Source organism: Manis javanica, chromosome 7 (assembly GCF_040802235.1).
Source record: "Manis javanica isolate MJ-LG chromosome 7, MJ_LKY, whole genome shotgun sequence".
Classification (NCBI taxonomy): domain Eukaryota; kingdom Metazoa; phylum Chordata; class Mammalia; order Pholidota; family Manidae; genus Manis; species Manis javanica.
In genome coordinates this window covers 76,296,576-76,317,653 of record NC_133162.1, presented here as the reverse complement: position 1 = coordinate 76,317,653, position 21,078 = coordinate 76,296,576, and the positions used below count along the sequence as shown (strand labels likewise).

The following is a 21,078-nucleotide window of genomic DNA, read 5'->3' as shown; positions in this document are numbered from 1 at the left end:
TTGAGAAAATAAACAAAATAGATAAGCCTCTAGCCAGACTTATTAAGAGAAAAAGAGAATCAACACACATCAACAGAATCAGAAATGGGAAAGGAAACATCACAACAGACCCAACAGAAATACAAAGAATTATTAGAGACTACTATGAAAACCTATATGCTAAGAAGCTGGATAACCTAGAAGAAATAGGCAACTTCCTAGAAAAATACAACCTTCCAAGACTGATCAAGGAAGAAACACAAAATCTAAACAAACCAATTACCAACAAAGAAATTGAAGCAGTAATCAAAAAACTACCCAAGAAAAAAGAAACCCGGGCCAGGTAGATTTACATTGGAATTTTATCAGACATACAGAGAAGATATAATACCCATTCTCTTTAAAGTTTTCCAAAAAATAGAAGAGGAAGGAATACTCCCAAACTCATTCTATGAAGCCAACATCACCCTAATACCAAAACCAGGCAAAGACCCAACCAAAAAAGAAAATTACAGACCTATATCCCTGATGAACATAGATACAAAAATACTCAACAAAATATTAGCAAACTGAATTAAAAAATACATCAAAAGGATCATACACCATGACCAAGTGAGATTCATCCCAGGGATGCAAGGATGGTACAACATCTGAAAATCCATCAACATCATCCACCACATAAAATGTTGGCTTTTCAAGTTCACTTTCTCCTCTTCAGCTTCAGAAGATTACTAGAGTTTCTACTGGTTTCTCTGTTCCATAGTAATGACTCTTTGCCCAAGCAGAGCCTAGATTCTTAACCACTTATCTGTGCTTAAAATTAGTAAATGCTTCCAAGGAAAAGAAAGTGGTTATAGACCATCTAACCAATCCATGGATCCCCCTTCTGAAATATTGTTTCTTCTAATCCTGGTTGCCTCAACAACTCCCCAATGTTGAAAAGTGAATAAAAAATACATATCTGGATTTTCAAATTAGTCTCATTAAAATTAGAAAATTGTTTTCTTCCATAAGCTACACCATCATACATGGAAGTAAGAGTCCGTATGTGGTATTGTTAACATTGGAACTGAGAATATGTATATTCCTTCCCAGTTGTAGAAGCTTTAGGTATAAAACTTGACAGCTATCAGTAGTTGTGTTTAACACCACTTAGAGAAATTTCACGTGAGAAGCAATGAAGGTAATACACAAATAGATGCTTTTATGAGCGATGGAGAAAATGCCTTCATACATTTGAAGTCCTTATTTCAGTTTTGCTTGAGACCTATCCTTACTCTTTTTATATAATTTTTATTTGAATTACAATTGATATACAGCATTATATTGGTTTCAAGTATGCAACATAGTGATTCAACAATTACATACATGATTAAATGCTCACTCCAACTAGTGTACTGTCTGTCAACATCAAAAGATGTTACAAAACTATTGACTGTATTCTTTATACTGGATGTTCTTCCCCATGAGTAATTTATATTATGGTTGAGATTTTGTGCCCCTTTATCCCCTTCAGTTATTTCACCCCAACCCCAGCCCCTCCCCCATTGTAACCACCAGCCATTTCTCAGTGTCTATGTGTCTATTGCTGTTTTGTGGAGAAAAGAGGACCCTCCTGCACTGTTGGTGGGAGTGTGAATTGGTGAAGTTACTATGGAAAACAGTATTGAGTTTCCTAAAAAACTAAAAATAGAAATACCATACAGCTCAGCAATTCCACTCTAGAGATTCACCCAAAGAAAACAAATCTGTGATTTGGAAAGGTACATGCCATGTTATTTACAATAGCCAAGATATGGAAACAACCATAGTGTCCATCAACAGATGAGTAGGTAAAGAAGAAGTGGTACATATACATAGTGGAATATTATTCAGCCATAAAAAGAAAGAAATCCTGCCATTTGCAACAACATGGATGGACCTAGAGGGCACTATGCTCAGTGAAATAAGCCAGGTGGAGAAATACAAATACCATATGATTTCACTTATCTGTGAAATCTAAAAACAAAACAAAACTCACTCTTTTTATATTTGGATATTCATTTATCTTTTCTCATAAGGTATTTTTGGGTTGGGAGGATATCACTTTAAAACTAATAGTCCTGAATAATGTAGGATATGACACTTGGAATTGGAGGGTTGTAAATGACAGAAAATGTGCTGTGGTAGGAAAAGTGAAGAAAGTGAGCATCCTTTATCCATGGCCATGTTGTGCCTGTTACCCAGCAGTGTGGTGGATAAACTCCCAAATGGTTCTGGGGTATTTCCCTCCTGGTGTTCAGACCCTGGTGTGATCTACCTTTGAATTCCGACCTGCTTCTTCCAGCCAACAGAATGTGGCAAAGATGATGGGTGTCACTCCATGATTACATTGCATTATAGGAAAACCCCACTAGCACCGAATATTCATGCACACCTGGCCCTTTGTTGCTCTATGAACAACCTCTGGATCTTGCTCTTCCAGGTAACTTATAATGAGTTGGATTTTTCACATGTTTATTATAACTTGAAAATTCTTCTTTTGTTATTTTCTACTTCAATCCTTTGATCAGATCTCTTTTAGAGTGTTTATATTTTATTTATTGACTTGAATGAGCTTTTTTATATATTAAGAAGATTATTTTTCTCTGATATATTTCTGAATCTTTCAATATACAGAGGTTTAAAATTGTATATAAGCAATTGATATCTCATTTATTTCTCCTTCACTTTCTTCTTCAGTTTTGTGTTTTAGTTATTTGCTAATAAGAGGGGAGTTACATATTCATCATACTTTGCTGTGGTTTCATTGTCCATATTTAACACTTTAATTCTCATAATTCAGAATTTATGATATATTATGAAGTGATTAGCTATCTTGTAAATACTTCAAGCACCAGCATTTATTTGTGAAGTTATATTTACTACATGTTAATTACATATTTAGGATTTGTTTGGAGCTTATTTTTTTGTCCTATTATATTATGGTAATTTTTTTTTTTTTTGCTATCATTAATCTACAGTTACATGAAGAACACTATGTTTACCAGGCTCCCTCCTCATATATTATGGTAAGTTTATCAGGAAACCTTAGCCAGATGGTAAAATCCATCATACCAGACTTCAAAAGCACAGCCTTTATTTCAAAGGTAAAGGAACAAAGACATGCTGAGCTCCACTGTGGTTTCAGACCCATTCACACAGGAAGGAGATTTCAGAGGTTAAGCTATAAATGACACCCATGTGGTGAGTGGTGAGTGGCCCACAGCCACTGTTTCTGCCTCTGTACAGACACAGGACCTCATAACATTAATTCCAGCTGAACTCTGCTTACCTCACCTCATCATACTAACTTCACAGCATTTTCTCTGTTCTTCATTTTTTGAAATGGATTGTGCCACCCTAATGACCAGTGAGGTGGTGTGGAAGGGTGGAAGGTGGGGCAGGAGGAACAAATGTTAGGTGGGGTGGAGAGTTTGTAAACACTATACATCTCCATTAATTTACTGACTATTCTAAGACTGCAGACTGGTTTTTGTAATAACTTCTCCTCAAATTTGAGTCATCATTAGCACAAAGCCCCTGGCATCCACTCACTCCAGCCTATAAAATTTTCTCTCTGTTATCTTAATTCCCCTGGAACCCATTTGTCTCTGATCTACTACGGAACATTTAACAAAGGCTTCCAGAGTCACCTATGGCTAGAAATGGTCCCTGAAAACTTGCCCCCTAGCCTCCAAGTTCCCTAGAAGTACTCGGAGACTTGCCTCTGTGAGATAACAAAGCCTGCCAAGACAGCAGGTAAATAGCCAGACTGCAGGGTCCCTGCAGGGTTAGTCTCTGCCTCCAAGACCCAAAGGCTTCTTTTCACCCTAACCCCAAGTTTTCTAGGAGTAATTAATACTCGAGAAACATCAACAAACTAGTGAGCCAGTTGCAGGGCTATTCCTCCAGGGTGGCTCCATTCTGGGAGAGGAAGCACAGGCTTCTGTCCTGGAGTGATTCCTTTGTTTTTGCTATTTCCCTTGCTGTTTCTGCTGAGTGCCACACTGTGGGAAATGCCAGGCGCAGGAGAGAGTGTGTGAGGAGTCTGTAGGAAAGCAGGGGTTCTCTTTGGAGATCTCACATTGCCGCATATTTTAATATTGATAACTAATTAGAAAAATGCATTTCCTATACATAGCTTCAATCCCTGCAATGGCCTCGAGAAGTACACATCAATATCAACAATTTACCACTTCCAATTATAAAGTACATAAGTCACAGGGATTAAAAATGCAGCATAGGGAATATAGTCAGTAATACTGTAATCACTTGCATAGTGACAGATGGAAACTGCACTGATTGTGGTGAGCATTTCCTAACATTGTTGAATCATTATGTTGTAGTTGTACACCTGAAACTATTATAATATTGTATGTCTACCATATTTCAATAACAGTAACAACAATAATACTTTTTTGTAATTACCAGCATGGAGGCTGAGTCTGGGCAAATCTTTGCACACAGATTCATAGATACTGGGGCTTAAGTTCTAAAGGATGGCTCTCCCAGGTGTGATTGCTGGATCAAAGGGCTTGCATGATCTAGATGTCACTTGGTCCTGCCAGGTTCTGCTCCATGAAGACTGTAGCAATTCTCACACCCACAGGAGAGGAATGGGCCTTTTTCCAGCATCCTTTGCTTGATCCAACTGTTGTAATTCAATATGAGAGATAAAATGTTATTTCATTAATATTTTTTACTTTGCATTTCTTGATTACCAGTGTATTTCACATGCATATTTTCTCTTCTGATAACTGTCCCTTTATGTTGTTTGTTGATATTTCTATTAGTACTCACCTTTCTCTTAGGGATTTGTATATTAAGGATACTAACTTTTATCTGTCAAATATAAGTTAATTCATTCTTCCACTCTATCATTTTGCACTTGATTTTATATATAAATAAATATATATATTTTGCTACTTACAGTCGTAATATGCAGCTTTTAGTTCAGGTTTTCATTACTAAATAATATAACTTTATGGCTTCTGAGTTTCTTCTCTTATGTATGAAGTATGGCACAATTTTATGATGGGATATAATACAGCTATTTATTAAAGGAAATCAGTTCTCTCAATCCCAAAAAAACTATGTATATTTATTTAAAAATTCTTGTTTATCTTACTACACTGATGGATGACTGCAGTGGGGTATGAGTGGGTCTCGATAATATGGGTGAATGTAGTAACCACCTTGTTTTTCATGTGAAACCTTCATAGAGTATATATCAATAATACCTTAATAACAAATTATAAGAAAAAAAATTCTTGCTTGGGAAAAATGAAAGCCACATGTGGTTTTGACTTTTTGACTTTTAAATTAAGACCCATCAGCAAATAGTATCATATGAAGTTTTTGGTAGACAGTGTCCTGATGACCAGCTTTGGGCATAAATACTCCTATTAAAAACACAGTCACAGCCCAGGAGTCAGGTAAGGGGATAAGAGCAGCTAATTTTATACTTGAAAAATGTAGCTGAAGCTGCAATTGCTCAACACAGGAACAATAAACTTTGGCTTCTGGATCAAGGGCAGCCTATGTCCAAGGTGTCCTTGATGGGCATATTTACATTCATGCCTCTAGACCATGCCCTGAACATACAGGAACAAAGGTTATGATAAGCTGGAAGACTGTTTTATATGTTACATCTATATACATGAAAAAACCTTCCAGACAATGTTATTTTTGCTTTCAATCATCAAGTATATTTTCAAGAACTTACAAAGAGAATATATATCAAGATATTTATCATTTTTCTTGCTTATTATCCCTGATAATACCATTTTCTTCTGGTATCATATCCTTTCTGTCTTTAAGAACTTCCTTCCGCAATTCCTTTACAGCACATCTCTGGAAACAAATTCTCTTAGTTTCCCTCCACTTTACTTTCGTTCCTAAATGTTCTTTTTCTAAATATAAAATTTCAAGTTGATGGTTCTTTTTGTTCAGCAATTGACAAATATCATGCTACCTTCTTTGATAGTTTCAGGTTAGAAATTTGCAGTCATTCAAATTTTCTTCCCCAGAGTTTTTTTTTTTCTTCTGGTTGATACAATATTTTTTGTCTTTAGTTCTCAACAGTTTGATCATGTTGGTCTGAGCACAGAATCTCTGGGGTTTATCCTGTTAAGTGTTTCTTCAGCTTCTTGAGTCAATATGTGGTTTGCCAGATTTAGGGAGTTTTCGGTCATTATCTCTTCCTGACTGAACACTTCTCATGACATGAATGTTATATACTTTTTATTTTCATGCAGGTCCCCAAGGCTCTGTTCATTTAAGACATTTTTCCCTTTATTTTCCAGGTTGAATAATTCTATTGCTCTATTTTCAATTTTGCTGACAATTTCACCTGTAATCTCCTGTAATTCCCATTATGCTTTTGAGTTTATTCAGTGAGTTGTATATTTCAGTTATTGTATTTTTCAGTTCTAATATTTCTGTTTGATTCCTCTTAGACATCATTATTGAGTCCTATGTTTCTATTAATTTTAAGAGTAGTTGTAATCATTTGTCACAATTTTTTAGATAACTGATTTAAAGTCTTTGTCAGATAATTCCACCATCTGTGTCATGTCAATGTTGGTATCAGTTGATTGTCTTTTCCCAATAGAATAGAGATTTTCCTGGTTCTTCATATGTTGAGTAATTTTGGACTGGGATATCATGTTTTTAGATTCTGAGTCTTTTCTAAATCCTTTGGAAAATGTTGATATTTACTTTGGCAAGAAATTGACCTGACTGAGTTTAGGCCATAAATTGTATCTCATCTTCTACAGGCTGTAGTTTCAGTGTCAGTTCCATTTTCAAAACTTTTGCAGAGCTATTCAGCTCTGTTCCACATGTATCACCCAGTGGCTGTCTGGAATAGGATCAGATCCAGTGATGTATCCTTAGGAGTAAATCTTGGAGTTAGTTAACAATTAGTAGGATTTATTTCCTGAGGTTCCCCTTCCTCATAATCTCCCCCATACATCTCATATCCCCTGAAGGGCCTCTTTTAGGTCTGAAGCCCAAAGTATGGGGCCTTAGTTACTCCTTTCTGTTGTTCACTTTTGTGACTTCACCTGTGTCCTGGACCAAGAAGCAAGAGGACTGGAAGATAAAAAACATGGTGAAGTCATCTCTGATTTGGTAATACTTTAAATTCTGGTCTTCTTTCCAATCCTCCTGTTACTATTCATTTTGTAGGATCTTCTAATGGCTGCTCCATCCATTGTTTCGCACCTGGATTCAGTGGTAGAAACAGGGTGGAATATTTTCTCCAATATACCTGGAACTAGTTCCTTACAATTACTTACTTACTTTTTTATTTATGCCTATCATGTATGTCCAGTCTTGGACCTCCAGTTTTTGAACACTTTCTGGTCTTGACTCATTTTCCTAATTCCTCAGTCAAGGCCCAATATTCAGTCACTATGGTATTAAATGTCTTGCATACCTTTTAATTATAACTACCTTGCCTGGCCCCACAGTAAATTCAAAGGGAGAATTCACTGAGGTTTTCTGAGGAAATCCATGATAACTACTTCCCCACATTACTTACTTACAACAAGTAATGTTCTAACAGTAAGATAATGACGGTAATATTTTATGGTTTCCCACAGGCATGTAAGTTTCACCGAAAATATTTTCAAGTTGAACTTAAACAATGGAAAAGTATTCCCTGAAGAATTAATTATCTGCTGCTTTATCCCCATTGGAGTGACTGATAGGCTAGGAAATTAATTTATTACTTTCTATCTTATGCCCAAGTAGACAGAAAGTTTCTGTGTGATAGCTCCTTGCAGTGTTCACAGATGACAAGAGTTCTGTGCACCCTGGAGAATTCCCTCAAAATGGTCCATCACAATTACCACTAACCAGCTCTGAAGCCACTTCGGCTCGTGGCTCCCAGAGCCTGTTGATGCAGAAAGTAGGCAAAAATAAACATGCTGCAGATGTGGACTGCTTGTCAAATTGTAAGGACCTGTTAAACTGGTTTTCCCACCATTCTGGGAAGAAGACTTGTCACTAGCACCCTAGAGGCTGGGTGGGGTGGAGAAGTTGGCAGGGGAGTATAAATGTTGGGTGAGATGGGTTGGTAAAGCTAAAAGCCTCCATTCGCTTTCTGCCTGTGCCATCTGTTGGCCTGGATATTAACCTCACCAGCTACTGATAACACTATGGAAATTGTCCCCAGCAGTGTTTTTCAAACACAAATGCACTCATCTTTGTTCTGTACTTTTTCCTTCAGTGTCCTGGGATCACTTTGCAAACACATTTTTAAAGAAAGACCAGACTTCACAAACAGGGCATTGTCATGCTCTCCTTGTAACAGTTCAATTACCCACCTAGACTTCTTGCTGGCTTTTTACAGTTCTTAACATCCTATACATTTGGATTCAGCCAAAAATGGGTTTTGTTAATGTAATACAGTTATTTCAGTGTTATAAATAATCTGAATCATTATGACTTGTGATGGTAACCAAATTATATGCTGCATTAAAATTTGTAATTGAATAGCTTGTCCTTATTCACAACGCATACCTTCATATGACCATAATCTCCAAGGGGAAATAATGAAATGGTGATTCACTAAACAAAACTTCTACCATAAGAAAAATTCTTCCATCAGAGAAATTCTGAGCATGTGAAACATGTCTGTGACAATACTGAAATTGATCCCAATGATCCTGCATTGGAATTTTCCTCTAAAGATCGTGAAAATAAAGAATATGAAGGCATATTGAGTTTTTTAAAAACCACACTACAATTTACTATCATTAGCAAGACTCACCCCTAAAAAGAAATTCAAATATTTTCTAAAAGTTTCCTCAAAGTTATCAAATGAGAGATGAAATTATTTGGACATTAAGGAATCAGGAAATTTTTTTGTAATTACTTCATAACTATCTCTGCACTCTTTCATGAGAGGAGGGTTAAAAAGGGTTTGAAACAAAATGTTTCACAAAAGTATATTTATAAATCAAAAATGATTATAATGCTTTGTTTTGTAAAATTCTATTTCTAAAGAACAAACCATTTTTTATTTCAATTTTTAAAAATATATTAAAATAAATAATATGTATCTCATAATTTGTGCTAAAATTTCAGCTTTTTATTTAACATTTATTTTTCCATTTCTCTTCTTGAGGGGTATAATTTACATTTAATAAAAATTACACTTTGTAAATTTAAAGTTGATTAGTTTGACAAATGTTTTCACCTGTGTAACCACCATTTCTATATAGCATATACCATTTCTATATACCATTTCTATATCACCATAAGATATACATTTCTATAATCCCCAAAGTTCCCTTCTCTTTTTTCCCAATTACTGTCTTCCTTTCTGACAGAAAATCACTGTTCTACTTTCATTATCATATAATAGTCTTGTATTTTTCGAACTTTACACAAATGAAATCGTAGAAAAGTATTCTTTGCATCTAGCTTCTATCATTCTGCATGTTCTTGAGATTCTCCCATGGTATTGCATGTATCAGGAGCTTTCATTTTATTGCTAAGCAGTAATCCATTACCAGGCTGGTGGGTTTTACCACTTGGCAGCATTCAGTGGGGGATAGAGTCAGTCCCTCCCTCAGAACCCTAAGCAGTTCTGAGCTGAGTTCTCGCTCAGACTGGGCAAGTGAAGTGTGTTTGTTTTATACCATCTGCAACCCTGCCTTGCAGTCTGCTGTGGATGAAACATGAAGGGACATTTGAAAAGGGCACTGAAGCCCAAGGACACTGTGATCATGAGACATATTTGCCCTGCTCTGGGACAATAGGCTGTGACAAATGAGTTCCTTTTTCTCCTCTTTGCCTCTCAGCCCAGAGAAAGTCTCAGTCTCTTGGAGAATATCTGAGGCCCTGCTGCTATGAGGTGACTGTGTGTGTGCCTGGCCTCAGGGACCGCAGTAACTTGGTGAACTTGCTGGATCCACAGGAAGAGAAGCAAAGGTGCCTTAGGGCTGCCCTGCAGGCTGTACCATCAGGGTGAGCAGTGTGGCTGCCTGAGCAGCACTTCAGAGACTTGGCCTATGGCAGGTTAGAGAGAGAGGCACACTCCCCGCCAGAGACCTTCAGCTTAGTATTGAGGTGCTAGAGCCAAATGCCATTGTGAGAGCCGTGTTTCCCTGAGGGCACTTAAGAGAATGTTCATGGAGTGTGCAGGTGCCAAATTCCCAGAAAGTTCTTCCTACGTGGGGTAATCCTGGAAGTCCCGACATTCTCCAGCTCTTACATCCAGCAACCTCGAAGGGTGGAGTAAATTCTGGAATTAAACTTCACCACGTTGTGGAGCAAGCCTCGTGTCTCTGCTTGTGTCTTCTCTAAAATGGTTGTGCTGAAGCAGATATTATCTAAGGCCTGTACCATTCATCAGTGATAGGAACTGAGAGATAAAAATAATTAAGTTAAATGGGGCTATACTTTCACTTAGTTTTGAGAGATTATAACAATACATTTGCACCAATTTCAAACTATTTTGCCACAGTTTTTGGAAACAGCAGGGGCTTTGGGTTCATGCAGATCTTGCCAAAGTCCTAGGCATGTGACCTAACCATTCTGGATCTCACTAAGCCTCAATTTCTGGTTCTATAGAAAAAGTTGTGGGGGTCCCTGACACTCATAATTATTGTGGAGAGTAATGGAAACACTGACCTCAGTGATCAGCATAGTATCAAGCATTAGTAATGCCCTTAATAAAGGAGGAGGATGACATTGGTGATTGGACCATGGGACTTTTGCATATTTAAAAGTGTATTCAAAAGGATTATTACAAATATTATTGTTATGTTTATTTAAAAATTCCTAATATAGAACCCAGTAAAATGTTTTATAACTATGCAAATGTCAATAACCCTGTCTACTGATCATGCTCTAGTTAAGACTATTACTAATGACACTAATTTTTCAATTTGACTTAAGGAATACATAGGAAACATTGGCATCACATGTTAAGCGAGTTATATGCTTTATCTTACTTAATTCTCAGGAGAACATGAACAGGTAGATTGTATCAACTTCTTTTTACAGAGGGTGAAGGAGAAGTTAACAGAGGTTAAAGCTTTCCAAAGACGACACATCCCCCAGGGCTCAGAACTAGTGTTGACTTAGTACTGACCTCAGGTCCAACCTGGTTGACCTTTGTTGTCTGCCTAGCCAACTTCTTGGTTAGTCAAAAACTTGATCTTATGATTCTCTAAAATATTTGTGCTTGCAGGGGTATCTCTATTATAGATTAAGACCAGAATTTTGCTTCTGTATAAAGAGATGTCCATGGAATGAGTAATGGGACAATTGTACAAGGATTCATCTTGGAGGGGTTTCCTACTGTCCAGCACCTGGGGAAGGTCCTCTTCCTGGTGCACCTGCTGGCATACCAGGCAGCTCTTGTAGGCAATGTCGTCATAGTGAGCATCACCTGTGCTGACTCCCGGCTCCATACACCCATGTACTTTTTCCTCAGCATTTTCTTCTTCTTGGAGTGCTCCTACATGACTGCTGTTATTCCTAAATTGTTGGTCATCTTTCTTTTAGGCAAGGGAAAGATTTCCTTTGTTGCCTGTTTCATACAAACTTTTGTCTTTGTATTTCTGGGAGCAGTAGCTTTCCTCCTCCTAGCAGTGATGTCTCTGGACCGGTATGTGGCCATTTGCAAGCCTCTGCGTTACCCGACCATCATGAACCTGAGGACTTGTTTCCTGCCTGGTCACTTCCTCCTGGTCTCTGGGCTTCAGTCTCATCACTGGTCTGGTGGTGAAAGTCTCCCAGTTATTATTCTATGCCCCCATGTCATCCCTCACTTCTGTGGCCCTCTGCCCCTGACCCACCTCTCCTATTCTGACACTAGGTCTGTTGAAATGTTGACCTTTGTCTTTGCTTTGTTCATCCTTTTGAAATTTCTTATCAAAACCATCGCTGCATACAGCAACATAGTCGTGATGATGGTGCATCTTCCACCAGCCAAGGGGCCACAGAAAGCTTTCCCCACTTACTTATCTCACCTCACTGTCTTCCTTCTCATGTACATCAGCTGTGTTTTTATATACGTGAAACCTAAGCAGAAATACAGGCTGGACTCCAACAGGGAAGCTGTGCTTGTGAACTCAGTGGTGACCCTGCTACTGAATCCTGTCATCGTCACTCTACGGAATAAGCAGGTCCACCAGGCTCTGAAGAAGACAATGTGTAGAATGAAAAAATACCAGGATAAAACAATCACATGGTCTTGGAATGGAAGGCTTCGGAAAACCACTGGTCTTCATTCTGGCCAATGTAATAGTTCACAGAGTTCCTAGTGGAGTGTTTAGGCAGATCTCTACCTATTTTGCACTACACTAGAAAAAGGGAGATCTTTATTTTTTCATTGCCTTATTTTACCTTGCTTTGCATAACTGTCTTCCCACAAATATTCCACATAATTATGACACGTTTTTACTTGGCAAATCATTTATTGAACTTTATGCTCCCTCTGATGTAAACTATTTGAAATATCCAAAATTTAATAGTCTACAGCCATTTCATTTCTCTCTAGCAAAATAAGATGGTTCAACAGAATTAACAATTATTTACTGAAAGGTTTTTAAATATTTGAAATGATGGAATGTTGCATAGTAGGTTGTAGTGTGAAGAAATGATGGAAATTGTACCAGTGCCTAGTTCCACATTTCTACCTGCCTAGCCCAAGAAATTGATAGACACAGTATCCTTCATCTTGGGTTATATATGGTTTGTTTAAAGTGTCCTCTTACACGCTGCTCTTGGCTCTGGACTTACCCTATACCCGTATGCATCATTCTCATGCTAGAGAGAAATAAACTCTTTTTAATCTTGTACCATTCTCTAAATATAGGGATAACCACAGCCTCCCATGCTGATCAGTGCTCCAAAGTTTCTGAATTATGTTTCCAGCTCCAGCCCAGCAGAGGCATAAGCATATTTGTGATGGTTTCTTAACCACTAGCTCTTACTATGGAATGTGTATGTATATTAGGGAATACTTATTCCATATTTGCATGATTTTCAAAGTTTTGATGTGATGGAATCTAAATTATTTGCCAATCTATTTTATATTATTAATGAAAATAATTTAAACAAAGTTTTTCCTGGTGGACTGGGGTTGTCAAGTATAAGGCTATGTTCTGATAAATAAGCTGTTTTAAAATCAACATTTCCATTATTGCCATCCTTAACCTTTTTGTGCCTTTAACATCTATATCCAAGAGAAATATGTCTCTTTTCCTACACAGCAGACACATTTAAAATACTAACACAATTTTTTCTTTTACTTTGTTTGGTTTTTAACCCACATGGTGAGGTTAGATATTCACAAACACATTTTACGAAATAGATTCTACAACACAAGAGATCAGCCTGAAAAGTTGTATTACAAAGTCATATTTCATCTTATTGACAATGAAGTATCAAATATGTTCTGAAAAATCAGATATATGATGATTAGCTACATATTATACTGCATAGCTGTGGACATGGTATACACAGAGTTTGGAAAAGTCGACATCCGAGTAGGAAAATGGGTACAGAGACTTCTACAGAAACTGGGAGAAAGAGCATAATAACTTAGGGAAGTGACAGAGGGAAGGAAACTAAGGGGCCGATAGTAGATTCTAAATCATTTGCATTGGACAAACACTGGGCTTTAGGCCTTCTGGTGTATTCAACTAATTGGTCAACTTCTCAAAACAAATGTCACTTCATCCATAAAATATGGAGATTTACACAGGTAATCTCTAGGGTCCACTTGAAAATGATTTATGGTGATAGCATCAAGATGCAGCAGGAACATGAAAATAATACTTCACCCTGAGTTGAACTATGAAAAATGTATTAAGTGATTGAGGTTCAGTATTGTAGGAACAAATCAAGGAATCATGGTGAAACTACTGAAAAGAGTGTAGTCTCCCCAACATTTTTTCCTTTATAATTCTTTATTATTTTATGAAAACATATGTTCCCTTGAACATATCTTTTTTTAAATTAAAGTATCAAATATACAACACAGCAGTTCAACATTCACTCATATTACAAAGTCCTTATCCCCTCCAGTGCAGTCATTGTCCCTCAACATAGTAAGATGTTACAGAGTCATTAAGTGTATTCTCCATGCTGTACTACCATCCCCGTGCGTATATTGTGCTTGCAAATTATTGTGTCCCTTTTCCCTCCTACTCCAACCCTCCCAAGCCCCTCCCTTCTGGTAACCATTAGTCCCTTCTCAGCGTCTATGAGTCTACTGGTATTCTATTCCTTCTGTTTTGCTTTGTTTTTACACTTCACAAAAAAGTGAAATCATTTGGTATTTGTCTTTCTCCACCTGGCTTATTTCTTTGAGTATAATACCCTCTAGATCCATCCATGTTGTATCAAATGGGAGGATTTTTTTCTTTTTATGGCTGAAAAATATTCCATTCTGTATACATACCACATCATCTTCATCCATTCACCTACTGATGGACACTTAGGTTACTTCCATATCTTGGCTATTGTAAATAGTGCTGCAGTAAACATAGGGGTGTATATGTCTTTTTGAATCTGGGATCTTGTTTTCTTTGGGTAAATTCCTAGGAGTGGAATTAATTGAATCAAATGGTATTTCTCTTTTTAGTTTTTGGAGTGGTTGCACCAATTTGCCTTCTCACCAACAGTGTAGGAGAGTTCCCCTTTCTCCACATCCTTGCCAGCATTTGATGTTTCTTGTCTTTTGAATAGTGCTCATCCTAACTGGTTTTTCCTAGGATATCTCATTGTGGTTTTAATTTGCATTTCCCTGATGATTACCAACGTGGAGCATCTTTTCATATGCCTCTTGGCCATTGGAATTTTTCTTTGGAGAAGTGTCTGTTCAGGTCCTTTGTCCATTTTTTAATCAGATTATTTGCTTTTTGGGTGTTGAAGTGTGTGAGTTCTTTATATATTTTAGATGTTAACCGCTTATCAGATTTGTGAATATGTTCTGCTATACTGTAGGATGTCTTTTTGTGCTGCTCATGGTGTCCTTTGCTGTAGAATCTTTTGGGTTTGATGCAGTCCCACTTGTTCATTTTTTATTTTGTTTCCCTTGCCCCAAGGAGATGTGCTCAGGAAAAAGTTGCTCATGTTTATATATCAAGAGATTTTTGCCTATGTTTTCTTCTAAGACTTATGGTTTCATGACTTACTTCAGGCCTTTGATCCATTTCGAGTTTACTTTTGTGAGTGGAGTTAGACAATAATCCAGTTTCATTCTCTTACATGTAGCTGTACGGTTTTGCCAAAACCAGTTGTTGAAGAGGCTGTCATTTCCTCATTGTATATTCATGGCTCCTTTATTCTATATTAATTGACCATATATGCATGGAGTTTATATCTGGGCTCTCTATTCTGTTCCATTGATCAATGCATCTGTTCCTGTGCCAGAACCAAACTGTCTTGATTACTGTGGCTTTGTAGTAGGACTTGAAGTCAGGGAGCATAATCCCCCCAGCTTGGTCTTCTTTCTCAGGATTGCTTTGGCTTTTCAGGGTTGTTTGTGGTTCCATATGAATTTCAGAACTATTTGTTCTAGTTCATTGAAGAATGTTGTTGGTAGGGGGATTGCATTGATAGAGGGATTACAATTGGTTGATAGGGATTGCATTGAATCTGTAAATTGCTGTATAGCCTCCTCAAAGTTTTAATGAGGGTTTCATAAGAATTAATTACACTAAAAATGATCACATTCTCTTTATGTTGTATTGAGGTGGAACATGATTGAATGGTGAACTTAACCAAGAAAAAATGAAGAACAGATAACCAAAATTCAATCTATGAATCCAACTGGTCATTACCAGTTGTAGATGGCACCCAGTGAAGGACAAACTTTAATATGGAGATTAATGCAGTAGTTTCTGCTACTATAAAACATTGAGAAAAATCCTCTGAGCTACTTCTATGCTGAAGATATTTCCAATAATAAGTTTTTAAACCATTACATCAAAATATGATTAATATACAAAAACCTATAGATAGTAAACATATACAACTTGCTGTGTTTAGATATAAGTATACATCTGTGGGACCATCATCACTTATCAGTGTCATATAGTTATTTATCATCTGCAAAATTTTCTTTCTGCTTTTTGTTTTATTTTTCTTATATGGTAAGAGTATTTAATATAAGATCAACCTTCTCATCAAATTTTTAAGTAGAAAATAGTTAATTGTTAATCATAGGCCCAATGTTCTGAAATATCCAGTATTTATTTATTGATTGATTGATTGATTGATTGATTCGAAGTATAGTTGTATACAATATTATATTACTTTCAGTTTTACAGCATAGTGATTTGAGAATTATCTATTCTATTAAATGCTCACATCAACTAGTATAATTGCTATCTCAACATAGAATGATGTTATTGAACTATTGACTATATTCTCTATGCTGTACTTTCATTCCCATGATTAATTTATATTCTGATAGAGATTTTGTGCCTCTTTTTCCCCTACATCTAATTCACCCACACGCCCCAACTATCCCCCATGGTAAATACCAGTCTCTTCTCAGTGTCTGTGAGTCTATATCTGTTTTGTTCATTGTTTTGTTTTTAGATTTCATATATAAGTGAAATGGTATGGTATTTGTCTTTTTCTGCCTGACTTATTTCATTTAGCATAATACCATCAAGGTCCATCCATATTGTCACAAATGGCAATATTTCTTTTTATGGCTGAATAATATTCCATTGTATATATGCACCATCTCCTTATCCATCCACCTTTTGATGGAGGCTTTGGTTGCTTCCATATCATAGCTATTGTAAATAATGCAGCAATAAACATAAGAGTATATGTATTTTTTTAACCAGTGATTTTGTCTCTTTAAGGAAAATTCCTACAAGTGTAATTTTTGGGCTGTATGGTATTTCTATTTTTAGTTTTTTGAGAAACCTCCATACTGCTTTCCATAGTGGCCAGACCAACTTACATTCCCTCTAAGAGCATTGGAGGGTTACCTTTTCTTTACATCCTCACCAATGCTCGTTAATTCTTTTCTTTTGGATAGTGGCAATTCTGACAGATGTGAGGTGATATCTCATTATGGTTTTGACCCACATTTCTCAGATGATTAGTGATGTGGAGCATCTTTTCATGTGCTTGTTGTCTATCTGTATGTCTTATTTGAAAAAATATCTGTTTGGGTCCTCTGCCTGTTTTTTTAATTGGGTTATTTGGGTTTTTTTATGTATTGAGTTGTATGAATTTTTTATACGTGTTGCATATTAGCACCTTATTGGACATATAATTTTTTAATATATTCTCCCACACAGTATGTTACCTTTTTGTTTTGTTGACAGTTTCCTTTGCTGTGCAGACACTTTTTAGTTTGATGTAGTCCCACTTGATTATTTTTGTTTTTGTTTCCCTTGCCAGGGAAGATGCATCCAGAAAAATATTGCTCATGCTAATATTCAAGAAATTTTTGCCTATGTTTTCTTCTAAGAGTTTTATGGTTTCACATCCTACATGTAGGTCTTTGATCCACTTCTAGTTTACTTTTCTGTATGGTGTTAGAGAGTAATCCAGTTTCATTCACTTGCATGTAGCTGCCCAGTTTTCCCAACACCATTTACTGAAGAGACTGCCTTTTCCCCATTGTATATTCATGGCTTCTTTATCATATATTAATTGACCATGTGGGTCTATTTCTGGGCTCTCTGTTCTGTTCCATTCATTTTTATGTCCATTCTTGTGCCAGTACCATACTATTTTGATTACTGAAGCTTTGCAATAAAGCTTGAAGTAAGGAGCATGATACCCTCAATTTTGTTCTTCTTTCTCAGGATGGCTTTGGCTATTCAGGGTCTTTTGTGGTTACATATGAATTTTAGAATTATTTGTTTTAGTTCATTGAACATTGCTTTCAATATTTTGATAGGGTTTTTACTGAATCTGTAAATTGCTTTGGGCAGGATGGCCATTCCGACAATATTAATTCTTCCTGCCCATGAGCATGGGATAGCTTTCCATTTATTTGTGTATTCTTCAATTTCTTTCATCAGTATATTACAGTTATCAGAGTACACATCCTCCACTGCCTTGGTTAGGTTCATTACTAGATATTTTTTTCTTTTTGATGCAATTGTAAATGGAATTGTTTTCCTGATTTCTCTTTCAGTTAATTCATTGTTTGTATATAGAAATGCAACAAATTTCTGTATGTTGATTTTTATCCTGCAAATTTGCTGAATCCAGTTATTAGTTACAATAGTTTTTTGATGGAGTTTTTAGCATTTTCTATATATAGTATATCATCTGAAAATAGTGACAGTTTGCAATCAATTTTTGGTGGAGTCTTTAGCATTTTCTATATATAGTACCGTGTCATCTGCAAATAGTGAGTTTATTTCAGTAAAAATTTGAATTAAAGGAAAAGATAGTTTGGATGGTTCAAGCAATGTTGTTTTATGAAAGGTAGTATATTCCTTGCTCTTAAAAAAGGATGTTTAAGTTTAATTGTAGAGAAGTGGAAACAGTAATGTCAAATGCTAATGAGAATGCAAAGACACTGGCTCACCCATACATTGCTATTGGGAATGTAAAATGGTACAGTCACTCTGGAAAACAGTTTTTCAGATTTTCATGTAAGTTAACATGAAGCTACAGCATAACCCAGAAATTGCACTTTTAGGCATTTATACCATAGAAATGAAATCTTACATTCATAAATCTGTACATGAATGTTTAGAGTATTTTCATTTGTAATAGCAAAAAACTGCAAACAGGACATCAGCAAGCTGGGAGAAAAGTTTTCAGAATCTTCCTCCTCCCACAGACATTGATTGTTTAGTAGCATGTTGTTTAGCCTCCATTTGTTTGTGTTTTTTCTATTTTCTTCTTGTATTCAAGTTTCATAGCACTGTTGTCATAAAAGATGAATGATATGATTTCAATCTTTTTAAATGCAGTCTATCCTGGAGCATGTTCTGTATCCATGTGAAAATGCATACTCTCCTGTTTATGGATGGAATGTTCTGTATATATTAAGAATTCTTAATTATATATTAAGTCCATCTGGTCTAATGTGTCATTTAAGGCCACTGTTTCCTTACTGATTTTCTGTCTGGATGATCTATCCATTGACCTAAGTTAGGTATTAAATTTATGTTATATTATTGTTTTACTGACAATTCTTCTGCTTATATCTGTTAATATTTGCTTTATATATTTAAGTGCTTTTATGTTGGTGCATAGACATTTGCAATTGTTGTATAGTTGTATGCATTATATACAGTCTATTTGTTGGATTTATCCTCTTATGTTTATTACTGTCTCTTTTCATCCCTTGTTACGGCCTTTGTTTTAAAGTCCATATTGTATAGTATAAGTACAATGCCTCAGCTTTCTTGTAGTATCTATTTGCATGGAATATATTTTTTCCATCCTTTCATATGCAGTCAGCATGGGTCTTTAGGTCTGAAGTAAATCTCATGTAAGCAGCATGTGCATGCATCTTGTTTTGTATCTGTTTAGACACCTATATCTTTTGATTGGATCATTTAATGTATTTACACTTAAGTAATTATTCATAGGCTTGCATTTACTCTCATTTTGTTAAGTGTGTTCTTGTATGTATTTCTCTTCCACTTCCTTACTACCTCTCTTCCACTGTAGTTTTTTTTTTAACTTTTTTACTATTTTTTTTATTAAGGTATCACTGATATACACTCTTATGAAGGTTTCACAAGAAAAACAATGTGGTTATTACATTCACCCTCATTATCAAGACCCACACACACCACATTGCATTCACTGTCCATCAGTGCAGTAAGATACTACAGAGTCACTATTCATCTTCTCTGAGCTATACTGTCTTCCCCGAAAACCCACACACACCATGTGCACAAATCATGATACCCCACAATCCTCTTCTCCATCCCTCCCACCTGCCTGCCCCCACCCCTCCCTTTGGTAACCACTAGTGCCTTTTTGGAGTCTGTGAGTCTGCTGCTATATTGTTCCTTCAGTTTTGCTTCATTGTTATACTCCACAAATGAGGGAAATCATTTGGTACTTGTCTTTCTCTGCCTTACTTATTTCACTGAGCATAATACCCTCTAGCTCCATCCATGTTGTTGTAAATGGGAGGATTTCTTTCTTATAGCTTAATAGTATTCCATTGTGTATATGTACCTCATTTTCTTTAGCCATTCATCTACTGATGGACACTTAGGTTGCTTCCATATCTTGGTTATTGTAAATAGTGCTGTGATAAACATAAGAGTGCTTATGTCTTTTTGAATCTGAGAAGTTGTTTTCTTTGGGTAAATTCCTTGGAGTGGAGTTTCCAGCTCAAATGGTATTTCTATTTTTAGTTTTTGAGGAACCTCCATATTGCTTTCCACAGTGGTTGAACTAGTTTACATTCCCACCAGCCATCTATATAGGAGGGTTCCCCTTTCTCTGCAACCTCACCAGCATTTGTTGTTACTAGTCTTTTCTATGTTAGCCATCCTAATTGGTGTAAGGGGATATCTCATTGGGGTCCCATTTGTTCATTTTTTATTTTATTTCCCTGGCCCAAGGAGATGCATTCACGAAAAAATTGCTCATGTTTATATTCAAGAGATTTTTGCCTATGTTTTCTTTTAAGAGTTTTATGGTTTCATGACTTACATTCAGGTCTTTGATCCATTCTGAGTTTACCTTCTCTATGGGGTTAGACAATAATCCAGTTTCATTCTCTTGCATGTAGCTGTCCAGTTTTGCCAACACCAGTTGTTGAAGAGGCTGTCATTTCCCCATTGTATATCCATGGATCCTTTATCGTATGTTAATTGACGGTATATGCTTGGGTTTATAGCTGGGCTCTCTAGCCTGTTCCACTGGTCTATGGGTCTGTTCTTGTGCCAGTACCAGATTGTTTTGATTACTGTTGCTTTGTAGTAGAGCTTGAAGTCAGGGAGTGTAATACCCCCTGCTTTATTCTTTCTTCTCAGGATTGCTTTGGCCATTCTTGATTGTAGCTTGATAACTTTATTCAGTGATAAGTTTAGATTCTTTCTCTTTATGTTTTATTACAGATTTTTGGTTTAGTTGGTTACCATGAGG

At 36.4% G+C, this 21,078-nt stretch overlaps 1 long non-coding RNA gene and 1 pseudogene across 1 annotated transcript in view; one reads left to right on the top strand and one right to left on the bottom strand.

Moving 5' to 3' along the window:
• Positions 1-1,544: 1,544 nt before the first annotated feature.
• LOC140850438 (uncharacterized) overlaps positions 1,545-21,078 on the bottom strand; it is a 32,243-nt gene continuing 12,709 nt past the window's right edge. Inside the window, exon 3 of the long non-coding RNA XR_012133279.1 lies at positions 1,545-4,651. This is a non-coding gene — a long non-coding RNA (uncharacterized lncRNA). The remainder of the gene's footprint in view (positions 4,652-21,078) is intronic.
• Positions 11,271-12,287, top strand: LOC108388587 (olfactory receptor 6E1-like; annotated as a pseudogene).